General features: G+C 38.8%; 1 protein-coding gene and 1 long non-coding RNA gene across 8 annotated transcripts in view; one reads left to right on the top strand and one right to left on the bottom strand.

Moving 5' to 3' along the window:
• Positions 1 to 18,443, bottom strand: part of Tenm2 (teneurin transmembrane protein 2) — a 1,226,193-nt gene that overhangs the window by 864,873 nt on the left and 342,877 nt on the right. The gene's annotated exons all lie outside the window — the stretch shown is intronic.
• On the top strand, positions 10,403 to 18,209 carry LOC143442836 (uncharacterized). The gene is made up of 2 exons (XR_013111365.1): positions 10,403 to 10,695; positions 16,890 to 18,209. It is a non-coding gene; the product is annotated as an uncharacterized LOC143442836 (long non-coding RNA).

Raw genomic sequence — 18,443 nt, 5'->3', positions numbered from 1 at the left:
CCATTGGTTTACTTCCAGATTTCCTGTGTTTTCCTAAGTAACTTGCCTTTTGAAGCTGGCTCATAACTAGCTAGGTCTTGATATTTAAGATTTTTTGACAATCTGTTTTTTTCAACTGCTGTGATAATTCACTTATATTTATTGTAGTCGCCAATATTTTTTGTAGGGCCAAAATTAGGTTTATTTTTATTATTATGTTTTACCCTTTCCAATCATTGGTACTACTTTTCATAGTTTCTTGTGGATTAATATATTTTTATAAAATTTCATTGCTGGTTTTTTCTGTTGGCTTTCTAGCTATCTTCTTACACATGTGAAAGTGCTGCTCTAGGGATTATAACATGTGCGGTATGTTATTCTACTTAGAATTATCTTAGTACTCAAATGTTGCTAATCCAGTCTCTCTGAATTTGTGAATTCATAGCTGCAAAGTCTCTCAGCCATTGGCTTTCTTATGTATTTTTGCACTTGTATTCTCTGTTCTCTGCATTAATTAAAGTAGCTTCTGTGCTGTCCCTCTCTCGGGGGCTGCTATGATTTAACCTCTTCTCTCTGTGTACTATATCTTTCTAAATTCTTCTTCTTATTTTCCAGTTGACTAATTTTCCCTTTGTGTTCAAGCATCCGTATTTTCTATACAGACTAAATAACTTTTTGTTAATTTTAATGGTTCTTATTTCATTTGTAAAATTCATATTACTCTGTTATGTTGATCAGATTTTTTTCCATTATAATAGGTAATTATTTGCATCTTATACACTGCACTGTTTTATGACTTTAAAGGTCAAAATCAATCATTTATTGCTTCTCTTGTTTTTAATGTTAAGGGATTAATTTCTTATAGTCTGATTTTGAATCTTAGCACACACTCTTATTTTAATTTTTAAAATCATGTGAACAAAGACATCGTTTGAATTTTCTTATGGCCAAGCTATGTGGTCTTGTTGCCACGGACCGTTTTTCAGTTTACTGTATGAGAATAGGCATCTTTGTTTCATAGTCTTCTAACTCTCAGCTCAAGGGCCAGACTTTTTATTGTCATTCTTGTGGTGGCCCTGTGTCTCAATGGATGCCTACTGGTAGCTTGCAGTTCTGTACTCAGACTTTTATTTATTTTTATTTTACTACTAATATTAAAATATTATTTTATTATAATTTGTGTGTATGTATGTATGTATGTATGTATATATGTATATATGAATGTCATTTGTGTACAGGAGCCAAAAGAAGGCATTAGATCTCCTGGAGCTTTAGCTAAAAGCAGTGTATGAGCCACCTTCTACAGGTAGTGAGAGCAGGTCCTCTGGAAGGGCATCAAGCAGTCTTAACTACCAAGCTATCTTTTCAGTTTCTTTTCTCAGAGGTTTTTTTTTTTTTCACATCTCAGTATTTTATTTTCAAAACAAGATTGTTGGAGGCTTAATCATGATATAAAACCAAGAATTATAATGATCTTACTTTTGCTACTAAAAGGGGACTGTCAGGCTCGGGTGTTACATGCAACAGGACACACACATGTGTGTGTGTATGTGTGTATCTCCATATCTATATATCTATGTCTATGTCTATATCTATATCATCCATATCTATATCTCTGTGTGTGTGTAAAACAAATATGTCTTTTTGGAAGGCATCAACATATACAGTAGGCTATACAGTATGCAAGTCTTTTTTAATATAAAATTTTTATTGATTAGTTGAGAATTTCACATAATGTACTCTGATCACCCTTATTTCCCAGTCCTCTTAGATCCACTGTTAAAAAAAAAGTCAAAAAAAACATTTTAAAAAGTCCAATTTGTCTTATCTATGTACTTACTGGAGCACAGTCAAACTCAGTGTCCACTTCCTTAGAGAAATCTGAGTCCTCCCCATCTTCACTCTGCCAGAAGCCATCTATTGTGGACAGGTACTCTTAAGCATACTTAACACAATTTTAAGGAGTTTTCTTCTACGGTGTTCTGTTTAGGTTGTTAATTTTTTTTTTTTTGTGCAGGGTTAGGTATTGTCAAGATTTTTAAATTCAGCCTTTTATTTATTTGGTTTTATTTGGTTGTCTTTGATTATAGAGACTATTTAGTGCCAAACTATTTATTATTATGCCTCAACCTTGATTGAAAGTGTGGGCATTTTGTACTATATACACATGTGTAAATTAAGAACAGCCTTGAATAACAAAAGCCAATTTACCTTAGCTATTATTATTATTAATAATATTACTGCTACTATTTCATTTAGTAAGTATAAAACTATAAAATGATGATCAATGACATAGAATTCCATTGTCGAATTTATTCTATCATAATCCAGGCCAAACCGAGCTCCAATTAATCTGCATACATTTCAAAGCATTTAATGTTTATTTTGTCATGTTTTATAACAGCCTCTCTCTTCTTGGTGTAATACAAAGAATATCTGATATCTCAGGAGAGAAGCTACCAACATTACATGAAATTTTAACAAAGGCAAATGACATTTGCATTCTCTGCATTTACCCAGGTCCCTATTTCCATTATGCACTTGATGTTTTGAAAACATTTTGACTTTCTCATCAGTGACGGATTATTCTCGATCTCAAGAGTTAATTACCTCATCTACAATCTGACTTCTAGTGAGATGGATGATCGTGTTCTATCACCAGGTAAATATATAGCAGATATTTTACCTCTGCAGCTAATCAGATTTCGTGTTGTGATGGCAAATATTTGGGAGGAAATGCTAATGTTACATGCTCTTGTTTGTAAAAACAATTCCTTTAACTCGCATACTGCATCACCAAGTATTGCAAGGGTTTGAGTAGTTGTCTCAGACCATGTCAAGCATCCAGCAGTAGAGCTTATAGAAAATGGCAAGACCACAGTTTCCTACTGACTGCTAGCTTCCATTCAACTGGAGAATAATTGAAGCTGAGTTCAGAGATTCCCTTTGCTTCCTTTCCCACCTTGCTTCCTGTGTTTCAGACACATGCCGTAGGTTACAAATCCATGTAAAGCCTTAATTACAATTAGCATCTGGCAGCTGTTGAGTTACAGAGAGTTGTTGAGTCACACTAGAGTCAAAAAAGGAATTCAGGAATAGAAAGCAGAAGCTACCCAAATAGGGTAAAAAGAAAAATAAACCCATGTCATTGCAGCTGAAGTACAACACCATCAGTACAGCCTCCCTCACAGTGTGAGTGACAATGAAGCTAATGGCTTCCAACAATCCTAGAGCCTAATTCTCCATAAAGAGAGAAAGAGAGAGAGAGAGAGAGAGAGAGAGAGAGAGAGAACCATTGCCACTGTGGTCAGTGCCATGCAGCATATGCTCTGACAGCCTTTTTTATAAGTATGTTATGGATGCCCAAGACAAATACTTCAAGAGGAATTGGCATGGACAGAGAAGTCAATGGATACCTAATAGAAAACGGTACTGATGTTGTTTGCTCAGATGATGGTACCAAATCAGATGTGTTAAATAATTTTGTTTTTATATTGCTGCTTATTAGAAAGAAACGTGTCCTGGAAAAACAAAGCAGACCAAAGAATGACAGACCTTTCATTAGGCCTGATATTTTTTTTTTTTTATATAAAACAGCAAGAAACTAATTAACATAATATCTTGGTCTTTCTTAAAACATACACATCTCAGATTATAAATGGTGAGTTATAAAACAGTTGTAAAACACAACTGAGGAAATAGAAGGAGAGCAGCAAGTTATTTATCAAAATATGGATGGTACTATGGTAAATTGGGCTGGAAAACACATGTCAATTTTTTACGATTATCTGGGATAATAGAGGAAAAATGAATCTGTGGGAACCATGGAGAGAAAAAGACTTCATATGAATTAGAGGAGCAGTTGTCACTTGAAGAGCTTTGGTGACTTTCTCTTCTGTGCTTCTGCTTCATACTTTCAAAAGGACGCCAGTTAATGTGTGTGTGCATGTGTGGACAAGTGCCTGAGGGTATGCACATATGTGTGTACATAGAGTTCAGAGTACAACCTCTGCTGTCTTTCGTCAGAGATCAGCCATTGCTTTTAAGACAAAATCTGTTATAAGTCTGTTACTCACCAAATAAGCTAAACTAGCTGTCCATACAGTTCCAAGGACTTAGCTTTTTCTCCCTCTCAATCCAGGATTACAGGCACACATCACCATGCTCAACTCTTAAAATCACACTAATTCAGACAACCAAAACTGAAATTCTTAGATGAGTCTATCTATGCCATATTTTCAACATAGCTGTGATATAATTTTTCTAGGATGTCACATTCCGTACCTGGTCCACCCTTGGGATTGTCATGATCATATATTGAATTGAACTCCAGAGGAAATCATGCTTTTGTCTTCTTAAAGCTTCAGCCTTTCTAGAATGGGGTTGTAAAGCAAAGATATTTATTTCATTAGGACGGCCACATTGGTGGGACATCCATTTATCTTTTTCTTTAGGAGTGGGAGTCTTTGTGTGGCTTCAAGTCCAGCCTCAAATTCCTGCTTTAGTAGATATCATGTGCAATTGACACAACCCTTCCATTTCTCTCTTCAGCCCTACACATCTACCAAAAAACAAAAACAGGAACAAAAAACAAAAACAAAAGAATGAGATCCAAAAAAGCAAAAAACAAAAAACAAAAACAAAAACAAAAACAAAAGAACTTGAATGCCAGGCATGGTGACATACCTTTGTAATTCCAGCAGACACAAGACAGGGAAAAAGGAGCAAGAGTTTAAAAGGTGCTTGGCTATATAGTGAGTTCAAGGCCATTCTGGGCCACATGACCTTCCTCAAAATACTGCTGCCACCACCATCACTACCAAGAACAACTTTAATCATACCTGTATTCATTCACTATGTAAATACGTTTTCTGTACAGCCAAAACATTTAGTACAATTGCACTTAAAATATGATGAATGACGGGGGTTGTTTTAGAATTGAATGGAAAGAAGGATCTTGTAGGTAATTGCTGCTGGGAAATGCAGGGTTCCTCATGCCAGGCTGTGGGTAGCTGGCTGGGAACGCTCTGGGTTCCTCCAGGGGGAAGTTAGGCATGGCTGCTGTGGCTCCATGGTTCCTCACAGTGCAGCCCCAATGACACAAGAAAATCCATGGGTTTTTTATAGGCTTCAATGTCATGGTGGATGGTGGATGGATCTGGATGCATCCCCAATAAAACCCAGGGCAGACCTGAGTTAAATAGGGAGGGAGAGAGGGGGAGGGGCTGGGGAAAAATGCTTAATTGGCTCCACCTCTGGCCCTGAGGCCTGTTCCTTGTGACTGTTGGCCATAGACCTCTCTTTGGGAGTGGTTGTTGGAGGGCTGAAGCTAAATGAAAAGAACCAGGGCCTGGGAGCAGAGCTGAACTCCTACTGTCCAGTAAGGTTCTGGGGTTCTAAGCTCATGCTTGACCAAGCACCCAGCTGCTTCTCACAGCCCATCAACCCACAGGATATAGAGAAGAAAGAGCAGCAGCAATTATGGAGCCCTCATTCCTGTAATCAGTGTGCATTCATAAGGCATACTAAAAGTTTGTTGTCCATGACATAAATGGCAGATACTATGAACAGAGAGACAGCAAAACACATGGGAATAGACATAGAGTAAGTAAAATATAAGACCTAAAAGAATGGTACCATGGGACGAGGTGAGCCAGGGTAAGGAACCCTACTCATTTATGCATTCATTCATCCATCTGACTAGTATTTACTGATGCATTTTAAGTGCCAAGCCTTGTACTAATGGCTTGTGATGTAAGCAATGGAATCTGATCAAGGTTTCTGTGTCTTTGGAACTTATGTATTAACTGGAGAAGACAAACAAGAGATAGTTGACATAATGTAAATAATAATGTAGGTCCTTAGATGGTGGTGAGTGCTTGAAAGGATACAAGAATAAGAGAGGGCAAGGGGATGAGTAATTTTGAATCTAGAGAGCTCAATGAAGAGGTTATATTTAAGGAAAGTCTCTTTACCCAGAAGGGCTTGCAAGTGCTTTGCCAGTGAGCCATGTTCTCAGCCTTCAGCAAAGACTTCAGAACATGCAACAAGGCAGCTCGTTAGTGCTTTGCAGGGACCTTACAAGGAGGTCATTAGAGAGCTGGGCACTGTAGGGCTTTGGGTTTGACTTTTCTGTGACTCTACAGCCTTGCTTTTAAAATGTGAGTATATGTATATAATGTGTTTTGCATACACATTTGTGTGGTCATACATGCCAGTCTCAGAGGACAACCATGTGCATGGGCTTTTGACTTTCCACTTAGTTGATATAGAGTTTCTTGTTGCTCATTGCTGTGTACATTAGGCTGGCTGGGTGACAGGCATCCAAGGGTTCTCTTGTCTATATCTCATCATAGAAACACTTAGATTAAAAACACTTGTGTGGCATTTGTTTCCCCTTGAGTCATCTCCTCAATCAAACCTAGGAATTTTAGTTAGAGTGGAAGAGAAAGCCATTGGGTTTTAGGGATGGCATTGTCTCATGTAAAACTGAAAACGACTGCTCTGACTATTGCTTTTGATTATTGGGGGAGAATGGATAAGAATAGAGTCACAGAGTTGACAGAGAAGGAATTTGAACAGAATGATTATAGCTCACTGAGAAGGAAGCTTTCTAGTTGTGGGGAGTAGCAGACTATGCTCTGAATTGTGGTAGACTAACATTGATACTTTTAGATCAAAGACCTGAAGGATAATAGAGTCACTATCAATGAGAACAGGAAACTACAAGACCAGGTGTGTGTGTGTGTGTGTGTGTGTGTGTGTGTGTGTGTGTGTGCACATGCATCAAAGACCAATATTCATAGATCTCCTGTTGAGTATGAGTTGCATATTTGACACACAAGTGGAGATGCTGATGTCAGAGCAAAATATATCGGAGAGAGTGGTGATATGAAAAATGTAGACTTGCGAGTCACTGACAGACAGACGCTGTTTAATAATACAGAGATGGACAACATCACCAGAATGAGATAGTGTAATAGTGTAGACAGAAAGACTTACAATGAGCTGAGCTGCTCTGCTTTCTAACATGCTCAGATGTATTTTGGGCTCTTCTTATTTAAGTATTTAGAGCAAAAAGGGCAGAGCAGAAATACACGGAGAAACAGTAGCACGGGCAGAAGAAGGAAAGCCTTCAGTGCATGGGTGATTACAAAGTAGGCAGAGAAAGAATATCAAAGAGGAAGGACTGGGGCTCCAGAAACGACTCAGTCACTGAAGTGTCTGCCTTGTAAGCATGTACACCCGAGTTCTGGATCCCAGCATCCATGTAAAAGGCCAGGAATGGCTGGGGTAGCACCTGACTCAGAGTAGTAACTGCTGCTTCACAGGAGTGGGTGGAGTGACAGCATGCATGGGTACAGGTGCTGGGCTGTGTAGATGGCAGGTGTCGCTCAGTATCAAATTCTGTGTGAAGGCAAAAAGGAAGCTCTTGGGACTTAGGGGTTGTGGGTACAGGGTGGAGAAAAATAGTTGAGATCTAGAGAGGTGGTAGAATATCCAAATAATTTAGTAAACACACAGAACTGATATGGGGATTTGGGGAAAGTTTTAGACTTTTTTTTTTAAAAAAATTGCTAAGCACAAAGTCATATAGAACTTATAATTCATATGGGAAAAAATAAATTATGAGGCATACTCTGAGTTTGAAAGGGAAGACGATAAATGCAGGCTGGCTTCTTGTGTTGCCCCCAAGCCTGTCAGCCTGAGTTGGATTTTTTTAAACACACATGCTAGAATAAGAAAGCTGATTCCTACAGATTTTTCTGTAACCTCCACACACACCCCATGGAACAAAAATGTAAATGTAATGTAGGACCATCTTGTTTCAAAAAGTGAGCTTCTACATCAAGAAGACAAGAGCATGTAGGATCACGGGCCACATGTAGTTTACATTGTTCTAGTGTGTAAGTTCTTACCTGTAACTGTAATCCTCCTCCACATGAACTAATTAGAATTGTGCCTGAACCTTAGAGTCTGCTTCAGAGAAAACAAGCACCTTCTAGAGACAGGGTCATTATCTTCAACCAAGGAAACTGACATTTTTAGATTCACAAGTGAATGGCACAAGAACAGAGGAGCTTCTGCCACAAGTAACTCAGTCACTGGATGCAAAATGCACAGAGTTAGGTTGGTCATGGTACTTGGGACACTTAAGAAAAAGCTTTATATTTTTAACATTAAAAAACTAGGTTAGAGACAGTACTTCAAATATAATAATGATATATGTTTCTATCAATGCAGATGCAGAATATTGTTTAAATGATATTTTTTAGGGCAGGGGCTGGAACCCAGGGCTCTTTGCAAGCTCTCTAAATATTCTCTACCACAGAGGTACCCCTGAACTTTACATGCTTTCATAGAGGAAGCAGCTAGCAAATAGAAAAGTGCCTGGGACCCAAGAGAGGTGACATACAACACAGTCGGGTTTCTCCTGTGGAATCTTTGCAAGTACCAGGAATTAACTTAAAAAGTAGAATTGAAAGCCTTCACCAGATTTTCAAAGACATACCTTAAAGGGCTATAAAAAAAAAACATTCTTGTGTTGTGGTCTTATACTGTTATCAACCTGGAATGCAAAACCAACACAATTCTGGGTGTTTGGATAGAGGAATCTCATGGCTGCTTGGCCTTTTTCAGAGGCCAAGGAAGAGGAGCAGTGTCTGGTCTCTACTGTCAAGTGTCCTGGCCAAGCTTATTCCATAGTACTGTCATCAAGCCTCTTTTAATTAGTGCAAAATCATTGCAGGCAACTTCTTCATAGTCTCAAAGTATCTTTCAGAATTCACTCAATCATTTCCTACTATGCGAATTTCAGAGAGAATATTTATCAGGATTTTTTTTTTTTTTTTTTTTTTTGTTAAAGGACTCAACAGCAGTCATGTAGCATTGCAAGGCTTCAAACAAGGAGCAGAACATCACCAAGACCCCTGTGCTGTCCGGAAGTTGCCGCACACAACCAAGTGGGGCATATAGCTCTTGGGTCCCCATGGCTTTTCTTTTGTTTAAACTGGGGGTCACTTCTGGCCTTTCATTCTTTCTTCTACCACCAACTTCCCCCAGAAAAACTGTCACATGTATGCAATGACAGGCAGTTAAATCCAGGCTGGTAATTGTTTTCTAGGGAGATAATTCTCTCCGCAAAGGGCTTCTATGTGCTTTATGAAAAACATTTGTGCTGTCTGATGCATTAGGAGACTTCACCTGAGAGCCAATATTCCCCTTATTAAGCTTGCTCTCTCTTCAAAGGGGACAATGGTTTTGTTTGTCCCCTCGTCTCTTGTGTACAGACCACCACGGAAATTGCTCTGTGTCTGGGCCAAGTCCGATATCCCCATGTCACGAGGGGTTAGGAGGCCCATTAATTCTTGGGCTCTCATTTCAGGTTGGTTAGGGATCAACAGCAGATTATTATTTCAAACATTTATTTCTTGCTTCAATTTCCTCTTTTAGAATTGCCTCCAAATCACTTTCTCTTGTGTATGGTGTGCTCAATCTCCATTCGGATAAGAAAATCAAAATGGCCCTTTCAGGAAACCTATCCATCAGCATTATCAGGAACACATCCCACAAAGGCTTTGGTTGGCTTTCCTGCCTATCTGCCAGGTTTTGTACTTTTTTGTACTTAAGTCTCCCCCCAAGAATAGCTGCCATTATACCGCGCACACAGCCCCAAGGGCACCTACTGTTCGTGTTTCAAACTGATTAGTTCAATTCAGTTCTACAAAGAGACAAAGGGGTGGGTTAAGATTCAGCCAGGGATACAGAGTTGGGGGAAAGCTACACTCCAGCTTACGGGATCTCACAGGCTAAGAACCACAATGAACAATATACAATTACAATGTCATTTTATGTCGCTATAAGCCTTTTTTCTTCTTCTCCATCAATATCGGCAGGAGTGCCAGGGCCGATGTAGATAGAGGTAACTCTTTGTGCTTTAGAAAACAGATGCTACATGACAAACCTGTAACCTTAGAGAAGTTACTTAGTCCCCTGAGTCCTCACACTCTTCAGAAAACAAATATAAGCAGAGCTGACCTCATTCGTTTGTCTGTTCATCCAGCAAACACTTGAGGCTTCCTATCTGGTGATTCTGTGCTATGTGTAAAGACTGGATTATAAACACTTATGAAATCTCATATTATGCCCAAAACAAGACTATGAGGAAAGCCCAGGGCTCTAGAGAAAGAAAAGAATATTCCCAAGGCCACAGAAAATGGAGGCGGAGAAACCTCCATTCACAAGTGCCTTCTTTTCTCACTTCAAAGCCATGCTGTCTAGTCCGGCCTAAAGACTCTCTATGATGTTCTGTTTCCGTTGAGAAACCTAGGGGGAACCCAGGGAGCAGGTACATGGATACTTCTTCCAATTAAAATCATAGCAGGTGGGAGGGGCTGGGATGAAATCTCTACGGACTCTGCAGCAGAGGACAGCAAAGCAAATGAGAGTCTTTCACAAAGGGCTCGCGGCCCCAACGTTGTTTTCATTTCAACTTCTCCAATCAAAGAAATCATTTATAGATTATTAATGTGGATCAGGTTTTGACGTTTCTCACGGTGCTTGGGAGGATTGAACCGAGGCCTTAGCGTCCATCCGATGGAGCTGCTCAGCTGTTTAACTCTAGGCCGAGCTCTGCAAATGGGACCTTAACTATACAAATAACCTCTGGATCCCACCGAAGGAAAATAAAAGAAAATACTGCATAGTAAACAACAGGTAAGAAAAAAAAATAGATATTCTTAATCCTGCTATTTGCCATGATGGAAACAAACAAGCAAACAAACCAAGCAACCAAAAAAGGATCATATTGGGCAAATTCATTCTTCCTTCATTTAACAGACATTTCTAGGAAGCTAGTACACTTGACTCAGTCTCTCTCTTTGTCTCCCCTTCTCTGTTCCTCTATCTCTTCTGTCCCAATCTCTCTCCTCCTGCCTCTCACCTCTTTTTCCTCCTCTTTCTTTCTTTTTTTAAGCCCCAAGTACTGGAGATGGGGGCTGTCGATATGCTTGATCACCCAGCCCTTATTTCTATAAGCACATTTTGTTTGTGTTTCCAATATATAAGACATTAAGATACTTAAGATACGTGTTCTACTGTGGTGAACAGAGCTGAGCATCCTTTGGTCTCAGTGGATAACTGGGTACCACGTAGACAGTTGCCTGCTCAAGTATTCCTCTCCCTCTGCTCCACCAGACAATTTTGGCTCCTTTAAGCAATGTAAGTTTGGGCTAGGAGGGTAGGTGCACAGCAAGTCTTTCCTGAATTAATTAAGTTATTAAGACTAAAAATTGGAAAAATATCTTAATTCTATGTACAGTAAATGTCAAATTTTCATTTTACTGTGTGCTTCATCTTTCTACCTCCTACAGACTTTATTTGTCTTAAGTATGTATGGGTATTAATATTGATACAAATATTCAAACTGTCTTTATTTAGTAGTTGGGGCCGCATCTTGGCAATGGAGCCTCTTCAACTTATTTGAGAATTACATTTTTTAGAAGAGAAAACAACTGGCTTATCAAACAAACAAACAAACAAACAAACACTTAATACAGTCATATGCTAAGGACAAGAGCCTCTGACCAAACAAGGAGACTATGCAGATATGTTTTTATTTCTTTGCACGGTATCAGGTTTTATTTCAAACAGGAAATTATCTGGCGCTCACTTTGCACATCACAGAGTCAAGCTTCCTATGTTTTACCGACGTTTTCCTGTCTTTATAGTTCACATAAAGACATGCTTCTGAGACCTCCAATAACAAAAAGTTTATTTATGTATTTATTTCTGCATGGCATGTGCTGAGGAGCCGGCCTGCTCAGCAAGCATTTCACAGATTAGACCACGCGGATGGTTTCAGGCAAGTCTCCCTCCTGCTCCTGCGCATTGGCTGATAAACACTTCAAAGTAAACCGTTCATAAATATGAAATGAAAAGCCGAGGAGTCGTTATGCAGAGCTTTGAGATACAAATCTCTTTATTCCCTTCTGAAGTGGGGTTTGATTGACATAATGAGTCATAGACCCTGTCCAGGGACACACTGCCTTTTCCCCTCCTTTCCTCTAGAGACAGGGAAACTTTAAAGAAATCCACTTCAGAACTTGGTGACAGACAGCTTACTTGAAAAAATAATAAAGTTGAATCCTATATTAAATAACTTATTATTTGACGTTAACGCCAACTATGACAACCACGACATATGTCAAAGCTTGACTACCCAACCTCACAAAAACATTATTAGCTACAACTCTAAGAAAACAATCATATCATAATATCTTTTTTTTTGTATGTATCATTGCTTTATAGATCCTATAGGAGAAAAAAAAGTGATACACAATCAATGCAGAGAGGGCACCTAAAACCTTAAAACCTAAAAGGCCATGAGAAGAAGCCTAGGCAGTTGGGGGAGTAATGGTTGTAGAAACCCATTTTTTTGAAATCAATGCTTCCCATGGGGGAACAATCATACAGCTGAACTTTCTATGAAAAACAGCTTTCAGAACAATGCAGAGGAGAGATTTGATTTTCACTCAGAGGATTTCAAGAACGGCTTGCCTGAAAGAGCTGAACAACTTAATGGAGTCAACACATTAGGTAGTGTCAATGCTCCAGAAATCAAGGAGAACCAGTGCCAAAGGATAAGAAGTAGGAACCTTTCTAGAAGAAGCCTCCATTTCTCAGCTGCCAGAGAGTTCTGCCTTTGAAGAATGGAGCTTTTCGTTGCCAGATTTTTTCATTTTCCTAGAAGGTCTGAAATCTAGGTTCAGTGTGGTATTTTTCCCTTGCTGAGATGGGGGAAGTCATATTTTTTTAAGGGTGGCTAAAATAAAGTAGGCTTCTGAGCTGGTGGTGTGCATTCTCTACTTTGCAGCCTTGGAAGTAATTACTCAATTTTTTTTTTTTTTTTTATATAAGAAAAGAAAGAGGATGAAAAAGAGTAAAGACTTTAAATGACAGAATGTGGAGAAGGAGTCTTAAGTAACCATTTGAATGTTTCCAATCCCCCCTCCCCGCCTTTTTTCCTGGTTCCGTGTGGATTCTGCTAAGGCTGCAGGGATTGAAGAGAACTTGATTAAAACTGTCCCCCAAGGCCTCTTCTACTGGAGCAAATGGATCCTTTTATTTAAGTAATGATTGTTTTTGTTTGGCTTTCTAAGACAGAATCATCTGAGGAAGCCCAAGTTGGCCTCAAACATCACAGCCTCCCATCTCAGTCATCTAAATACTGGCCAGAAACTTCTGGAAACAGCTAATTAGGACCATTTTGATACTAAATAATTAAGAGGTCACTTAGAAGTGACAAAACTTTTGGGAATAATGGCACATATCTAGACTCCCAGCACTGGGTAGGCCAAGACAGGAAGATCTTGGTTTCAAGGACTGTCTGGGATACATAGTGAAAACCAGTCTCAAAAAATAAAATGCCATGACAAAACTACCAAGAAACCTGAATTATTTTATTTGCCTTCCCACTGTAAGTACCTGACTGGTACTGAAAACAAATAGAATTCCCTCTAATAATTTCCTTATGACATGGGAGGCTGTAGCAATCATGGCTTAAAGTGGTAACACCACAGAGAAATAAAGCTCTCTCTTTAGCAGGGCCACCCATAGGAGAGACTCAATTATATTACTAATATCAGAGGCCATAGGAATAAATATTTATTCTGCCTGTGGACAGTTCTTCATAGGTAAGGATTTGCTTGTTTCATTCTTTCAATTTAGCCAAAATAAATCCATCAATGATGGATTGTAGGGAGATAGATTTTATAGAAATTATATACAATTAAATCATCCAAAAGAATACATTGATAACTGACCATTAATTGAAAATCCAATAATTGTAAATGTACAGCTGATAATGAGGATTCTGTAACCCACGGAAAGGTATAAAACTGTTCAGTAGAAAAGCAGAGACTCAAATACTGGCTCAGGTCAGGGACATAGCTCAGTACTAGAATTGGTGTGTATTATAATCTAGACTGGTGCAAGAACCTCCAAAACCAAACAGGGTCAGTACTCTGTTCCCTATTTGTCATAATATAAAGAGTTGGCCACTGAATGCTTGTGAAAATCCTTAGTCCAAGTTGTTATGGTACAATATCCATGGTTTATTTTTTAGCTGTTATATGACTGATAGTTTGAACTATAAATTACAAAACAACAGCTAGAAATAGCAAGAATATCCTATGTAACATATAATACTTTTTCATAAGTAGCAAGGTAGGTAATACTTACATTTTATTTCTGAATAAGCAATATTCTTTAATTGGAAATTGTACAAGATAGTAAACATAAAAGAGAGGATGTCCCAACTTAATGTATGAGAGACAACATCTATCCTATACACTAACAACAAAATACTACATACATAGCCTAGCATAGTCACTGACAGAAAAGATATAGGAGTTATATAATGCATATACAACTCTGCATAGTTACACTTGTGTGCATGAAATATATATGGCTATAAGTACATGCATAGAAATAATGGATCTGAAATATGAAAATACTCCATATATAAAGTACATATGTTTATATATAGATATATGTGTATTTGTATATGAGTGTTTTTATATATATACTAATATATTATAAATCACACACTAAGAATAATAAGAAATAACTCCAAATAATTCATAAATGGTTCAATTTCACAGTAGGAAAGATTGTGTGGCATAGTGCAAAGGGGCTTTGGAATTAGATTAAACAAAGTTCAAATCTTAAAGCTATTAGCTTTGGGACCTTAGATAAATTTCCTGGCCTTTCTGAATCTCAATTTCCTTATTTATAAAATAAGGATCACAATATCAACTATATTAAAAGATACAGACTAGAGCTCACATATGGGAAAAGAAAACTAGACCTGTCTGGCAATGAATGTAAACCATTATAATATGAACTTGAAATCAAAACAGTTGTTGCTTTGAGTTGGAAGAGGAGGGCAGGGAAGACACAGAAATAATATTTTCTGGGTGAAGAGTGTGTGTTTCTATTAGGTGTGGGGTGATGGTGTGTGACTCAGACATTAACTAACATTCCATTCTAATAAGCATCTCAAATGGGCAGTTTTATGGTCCATAAATTATGCCTCAATAATCCTGTGGAGAAATAGAACAGTTATCTATGGGAACTTCCCTATATGCACAGAAGCAGCAGAAAACCCGCAATTGGGTCAATATTCAAGGTGTGCAGACCATGTGACCCAACCAGCCAGCTGTAGTAGTTCTTTTTACACCCTGCTCCCCCATCATGAACTGAAAAGGAAATAGGAAATCTCAAGGTGCTAAGAGCAACATCACTACAGCACAGTGGCATTCATTTGATGCCACAACCAGATTTAGTGGCTAAAATATCCCCCAAACAATATGCCATAACTAACTCTGCCTTTATTATCATAAAGGCGCATATTATCTTGGGCTTAAAACACTCCATGTTAACCACTAGTATGAAAAGAATAGTCTTTCTAAGAATAAATGTAGACCAGAAGATTTTTCCATCTCTGGGACGTTTTTAAATCCTCTAGCTTGAAAATAGTTTGATTAGAAGGGGAGCCCTGGGTTCATGCGTTCTGTCTCAGTCTGGGGAGAAACAGCTGTCAGTCACATCACTGTCCTCCCTCCACTGTCCCTGGGGGACAACTTAAGCAGGCTGTTGCCAGGATAAGCACTCCTTGGGGACTTGCCAGCTCGTCATGGCCTGCAGCAGCAAAGCAGTGCATCTCTCTCCACTTGGTCTATTAGCCCTTTGACTTCCTTCCTTCATGCACAAATATAAATATAATGCTTAAGTGAATGATTACCACTGTCCCCAAAGAAATTTCAATTAAACACTTGGAATCCTTAGGAATGATACCTAGGGGGATTCCAAATAGAGCTATAATTCGTTATGTATTATTAAGTCTGGCCTCAGATTGTAAATCTCCTCTTTTCTCTTTTAGTATTAGCTGGAGTTTTCAAAGGACCACCTCCCCTATGCTTTGAGCAATTCCCCCCCCCCCATACCCTCAGTAGAATTGGTGGTATGAAGCTGTCTCTGAACAAAAACAGCCAGTGGTCCTGTTGGCATGGTGGGTGGCCCACATTGCACTGCCCAAATGCTAACGCTTTGCATAGGGACACTTTTCTGCTCAAAGCAAAGGGCATCTAAAAATGTCTCATGGTTGTCCCCTGCACATTTTTCCATGTAGCACACAATGTTCCTGTCCACCATGGCCTTGTGATATCACTAGCATGAAAGCCAATAACCTGTCAATCTCTGTGAAGGGTATGGCTTTGTCTAATTAGCTACTGTGATTTTAGTGCCTGGAGCAATGTTGGGCATACAGACAGTAGGATTGTTATAAATAAATGCAATCATGTTGATAGAGGGGAGCAAAGAAGTAAGCTAGAAAGGCCAAAACAAATATTTGTACATTGGAGCCCACTGTGCTACCTGCAATGCATCTCTGGCACCCAGCACTGAAGCTGACACACAGTAGGTCACAGGATCTCCATTTTTTTCCTCTATTCCCCATCTGTATTTCCTGTACCAATGAAGAGTTTCCAGTGTGAACGGTGTTTACTGATATGAAAACAGTTACAGACAATTCTCCTGGGACCTCTGTACTACATCCTACAAGTGGAGATAGTGAATGTGTATCCTCTGGACTGGTGTTTCACAGATGTTTGCACAGAAAACAGCTTTCAAGGACAGAGAAAGTGCCTTTCTACCATAGCAAAGAACAGCTTTTAGTACAAACTCTGATGACAGAGACCATAATTCCCTGTGGAGCAGAGGAGCTGGCAGTGACCCATTATATGTGTTCTCTTCCCCTGAGCACTGGATTCTGTCCCTGTGATACCTCCCCCGACCCCAGCCCATGCCTGTAGCAATGTTCTGATTGTTCTTTGCATGTTTCTCTGTAGGAGCTGAGCCTCAGGAACGGTTACCATGCATGTGTTTCTTCCTGCTACGTCCGTTGCTGAAAGCTAACGCTTTCCTGTGCTCTAAGACAGGAGTCGGTGATCTCTCCCTAGAACCTCTGGAAATGCCACAAAGCCAGCAAAGAGAAATTGCCAAACCTACAAGGTGCTCATAAGAAGCTTCATGACCAACTTATCACTGGATGTCCCCAGGAGGAATAACCTAGAAATGATCCATTTTATCTGTCTTGTCATCTGCACTACAAGAAAAACAGACAAACAAAAACCAAAACAACAACAACAAAACTCTTCATGTGACAAGTCCACGTGCCCAATGAACCCATCTCCTGAACAAACCATGTGCTTACTAGTAAAATTAACAATGAAGATTAAATATGATAGCAGACTCCTTTCCCATTCTCTTCTGAACTGAAGCAGCTTCTTGGGTAAATTTAAACCATTTTACCCTGATAAGTAATTCTGTTGGCATTTGTATTTACCTACCATTAATAAATTAAAATGAGGAAGTTGTCTGATTAGGATTTGATTTGCCTTCTCTTTTGTGGGGTTCATCTGAAAAATATTTGTCTTGAGGCATTTAAGAAAATCAAAAACAAAATAAAACAGGTTGGTGTTCTTCCTTTAAACCAAAGTCCTCAGGGAAAAGATAGATTAAAAATAACTCCCTCCACTCAAACAAATGCTTCCAGGTGTCTTGCTGTTTGGCAGAGCTGAGCAGTGGATTCTTGACAAGGAGGTTAGGTCCTTCCGTCCTAGAGCTGGTAAAATTTCCTACGGTGTTTCCTTAAGCTACATGTACTATTGCAGTATTTGGAAGAATTTACTTAGGAACTAGATATTCAGCAAACCTCACATTCTGCTCTCTCTTCCCTGATTACTTGTTTTCTGCTCTGTTATTTGGTTGAATTAAATGATGAGGTCTAATCAGATTATATTCAGACAGAAGAAGAAAAAAGTTCCTTTTCAGGAAAAAAAAATCACTCAGGTCAATGGGTTACCAAATAATATTCCCTTCTATGCTGAGTTTCTGTGATTCATCCTCTTTTGATTTATCCAAATATAGTTTTTAAAGAAAACAGGAATATTAGCTCCTTTCCAGTACTGGGGCCTTTGCCAATTACTTAAAGAAAAATTAATAAAAAAAAATTTAATGCCACTAAAAAAGCTATTTCTACCAAAAACAGTGTCTGTATTAACATCTTAATGTACCGTTTCTCCCAGTAAAGAAGTGGGTTCAAATCTTCAGCAAATGATAATGTAATTATGCAGAAAATAATTAAAAGAAAATTTTCTCTATTTGAAGCCAGTCTACTATCTCTCTGTTGTACCTCTGTGTCATGACCTTCTCACAGACAATATGCACAAATGCTAAATGATTAATGACGAGTCCCAAACTACCTTTGAATACCCTGTATCCTGACACCCAAGGCTCTGTGCTCCCTCAGACGCATATTTGAAGTGATGATCACATTCAGACATGAAAGCTTGATTGGAGAGGGGCCTTCTAAGCTCTGGCTTTCTCTTATTTATGTATCT

This window comes from Arvicanthis niloticus, chromosome 6 (assembly GCF_011762505.2).
Source record: "Arvicanthis niloticus isolate mArvNil1 chromosome 6, mArvNil1.pat.X, whole genome shotgun sequence".
Lineage (NCBI taxonomy): Eukaryota > Metazoa > Chordata > Mammalia > Rodentia > Muridae > Arvicanthis > Arvicanthis niloticus.
This window is presented reverse-complemented; position numbering and strand designations above follow the sequence as displayed.